Raw genomic sequence first — 3792 nt, 5'->3', positions numbered from 1 at the left:
AGGGCTGCAGCCTCCGGTGCCCCGCTCTTAGGGACCCGTCCCTACCGCCCGGGCACCCCCACGCCTCTCGGCTCCGGACTTGCGCTGTGGGAGGCGCCGAGAGAGGCGCTGAGTCGAGTGCGACCCCCAAAGCAGCGTCCAGCGCGAAAGGTACGCCCCGCGGCTCTCCCTTCAGTACCACGTGGGATGCTGTGGCCGAGGGTAACGGTCACACTTTCTGGGTCTGCGTGTGCGGAGTTGGTGGTGGAGGAGGCTAGGCTCTCCCGCTCAGCGAGTGTGGAATTACTTTCCCGAGGCCCGCCCCTCTGCGGTCTGCGAGGACCCAGGCTGGTTTTGCGATAATTGCTGCATTTACCTTCCTCTAGCCTCCTTTTCCTCCATAACGGGAGTAACAGGTGAAATGCTTACATTATGATTGGGCTGCCTAAGGTATTCCCCGTTGATTCCTCTAACTAAATGAAACGAAATGGAAGTAGCGAGCCCTGCTGGCAAAGTCAAAGTTCCCCTGCACGGAATTTCCCGTAATCAAGCCCCGGGGTGTCCCTGGGGTGCGTCCCTTGAGAGTGATCTTTGCATCTCCTGCGTGGGCTTGGCTCTCCACCTCTTGTTCAGGACATACGCGAGCGAGAGAGGGCATCTGACTCACAGCAAAAAGTACAATACTAAGTGGGTGTGTGGGTCACAAAGTGTTCAGTAAAAATGTGCCACAGCTCTCTTTAACCCTGCTGAATTTCCTTTAGGGGCTGGGCGTTTGCTGATTTTTTCATAACTTATTTGCAGCATACTGTGGAGCGCTTTGTGTATTTTTAGACAGCGCTATAATACTTAATTTGGTAATTTCGTGAATGCAGCTGTCACTGAGAACACCGAGACTCAGAAAAGATAACGGAATTTTTGGCTGAAATAAAATTCAAGTAATTGCGGAACTGAATGCATCATCTCTTTTCTCCCTCCTGCCCCCTCACGGCCACTTGTTTGTCTTCCTGTGGTATTTACCTCACCAAGAGACAGTCAAGCTAAGATGCCTTCTTTTTCTTCACCCACAACCAAGTCCTTTTGATTCTAAGACTAACTCTTGAGCATCTCCTCATCATACCCCCTGAGTAATGTAGGGTCTGTCCGTTTTATCATATTAAAATTAACAGCTTCCTTTCTGCCTTAAATACTTTCAAGTCATCCCTCTATACTGCCGCCAGAGTGAGTTTTCTAAAGCACAAATCTGCCATTTCTCTATATCTCTGAGTGGCTCCCAAGCAGAATTTCTCAAACCCAAGTAGATACTTAGGATTCTCTTGTTAAATTAAAATATTTCAGGATGTGAAATATATGCAAATATAAAACTGTATAAATTCCTTATGTTGTATCTTTTATGCAACTATAACTTATAAATGGTTTAAGTTAAATTAAGCAAGACTATAAAACAAACCAATTTAAATGACTACTTATACATTGTTACCAATGAGACTTTTTGCCAGGCCAGTCATTGTTTCTCTTTCACATCAATGTCTCTCTCCCTTTACTCTCTCTCTCGAAAACCAATAAAAACATATTAAAAATAAAATAAAATGCAGAAAGATTTAGGATTAAAGGGTTCATAGTAATGTTTTTAAAAAGTATTTTAGTTATTCAAAGACTGTATATATAACAGCATAATATGTAAATAATAATTATAAATGAATACTCATATCTATCAACTTTAAAAAACACACAAAATAACCTAGAACATTACCTAAAAATTTGACATGTCCTGTGTGCCCTTCCTAGGTCCTAGATCCCTCTTTCCTCTTCATATAGATAAAATATTGTTAAGTTTTCAATGTTTTTGAACATTGTATAAATTGAATCATACTGTATATATGTACTCTTCTATAAATTGCCTAGTGTTTCCAACATTACATTTGACAAGGTACCTGAGTTCATTTCATTTATTTTTACTACTGTATAATATTTCGTTGTGTGAATTTACCACAGTTACCCATTTGCTACTGGCTGGGCTTTAGTGTCTTTCAGGTTTTTTTATTCCTAGAAAAGTGCTGCTATAGGCATTCTTAAACCTGCCTCCTGTTACACTTGTTAAAGTATATGTTTGTTTTCTATTGCTGTGTAACAAATTACCAAAAACGAAGCAGCTTAAACCAATACCATTTATTATCCCTAATTTTTTTTCTACATGAAAAACCACTTGTCCCAGCACCACTATTGCAGAGTCTGTCATTTCTCCACAGATCTGTGATGTTAACTCTTGTTTCATATCAAGTTTACATTCATGGTCAGGTCTGTTTCTAGGCTCTGTTTTCTCTTCCTTTGTTCTGTTCTATCCCTAGCCTACTACCTGACTAATTTAATAGTAAGGGTTGAGAGCTGGTAGGGCAAGTCCTGTACTTATTCTTTTTCTTCAGGAGTATCTTTTTGTTTTTGCAGTTGGCACTTTCATATATATATATTTTTTAATTTCAGAAAGGAAGGGAGAGAGAGATAGAAACATCAATGATGGGAGAGAATCATTGATTGGCTGCCTCCTGCACACTCCCCACTGGGGATCGAGCTCACAACCAGGGCATGTGCCCTGATGGGGAATCAAACTTTTACCTCCTGACGCTCAACCACTGAGCCACACCAGCCAGGCTCACACATCTTTTTGAATCTGCTTAAGTACCACAAAAAAACCTACTGGAATTTGATTAGTATAGCATTAAATCTATATATCAATTTGAAGAGAACTGACATCTTTACCATATCAAATTATCCTGTCTATGAAGACAATATGACTCTCCATTTATTTAGATCTTTAGTGTCTTTCAATGAAGTTTAATAATTTTTCTTAAAGGATTTCATATTTTGCAACTTCCTCAGTACTTTTTTATATTTTTGGCCAGCATTATAAATAGTATATTTTTTAAATTAGATTTTCTAACTATATATTTTTGGTATATCGATCATCTATTTAGCAACCTTGCTAAATTTTATTTTTAATAGTAATAATTGTCATTTGTAGGGTTTGGGGAATTTTTCTATGTAGGTAATCATGTCCTTATAAAACTGACTATTTTGTTATTTTCTTCTCAATTCTTACCTTTTATTCCTCCTTTTCTTCCATTGCTGGCTTGGACCTCTAGTGCAGTTGAATAGAACCAGTGGTAGTGGACATCCTTGTCTTATACACTTTTATAAACTTCTAATATTTCACCATCAAGGATAACATTGTAGATTTTTGCTAGCCACCCTTAATCAGGTTAATGAAATTCTCTTCCATCCCATATTTGCTAAAAGTCTTATTAGATTTTCAATTGTGAGTGTTGAATTTAATCAGCTACTTTCTCTATTTGCTGAGGTGATCCTATAATTGTTTTTCTTTAATCTGATAATTTGGTGAATTTCTGATAATTTTCTAGTGTTAAACCAAATGAGTTTATTTAGAGAAGTTGTGATGTGTTTGTTTTTCATACATTGTGAGATTTGGGTAGCTGCTGGCTTCATTTCTCACTCAGCTTTCTGGACCTTCGCTACCTTTTGGTCTCCAAAGATCTCTCGTTCCTCTTGCTGACTCAGTGATGCAGTTAGCAAGATATATTTTTAAATATATTTAACCAGCCTCTTGTATTTCATAGTAGAAAGGTTTTTGGACTATGAGGTTCACCAAATGATCAGAACTAGAATTCCACTTTCTTATATTTTTTGTGTAAAAGTTTCCATCCATCATTTCTTTCCATCCATCGTTTCTTTATTTTATTTATTTATTATTTTTTAAAAATATATTTTATTGATTTTTTACAGAGAGGAAGGGAGAGGGAT

General features: G+C 38.1%; 2 protein-coding genes across 7 annotated transcripts in view; one reads left to right on the top strand and one right to left on the bottom strand.

The window, feature by feature from the left end:
* Positions 1-515, bottom strand: part of DCAF17 (DDB1 and CUL4 associated factor 17) — a 32551-nt gene extending 32036 nt beyond the window's left edge. The window contains exon 1 of the mRNA XM_014545745.1: positions 409-515. The gene's annotated coding sequence lies outside the window, so the exon portion shown is untranslated. The remainder of the gene's footprint in view (positions 1-408) is intronic.
* The window catches only part of METTL8 (methyltransferase like 8), an 83713-nt gene continuing 79929 nt past the window's right edge, over positions 9-3792 (top strand). For all 6 annotated transcript variants that reach the window (XR_001363580.1, XM_014545733.1, XM_014545726.1 and 3 more), the window contains exon 1: positions 9-150. The gene's annotated coding sequence lies outside the window, so the exon portion shown is untranslated. The remainder of the gene's footprint in view (positions 151-3792) is intronic.

The sequence above is a fragment of the Myotis brandtii genome, unplaced genomic scaffold, assembly GCF_000412655.1.
Source record: "Myotis brandtii unplaced genomic scaffold, ASM41265v1 scaffold112, whole genome shotgun sequence".
Classification (NCBI taxonomy): domain Eukaryota; kingdom Metazoa; phylum Chordata; class Mammalia; order Chiroptera; family Vespertilionidae; genus Myotis; species Myotis brandtii.
Note: the sequence above shows the minus strand (reverse complement) of the source record. Positions and strands in the feature narration are given on the sequence as shown.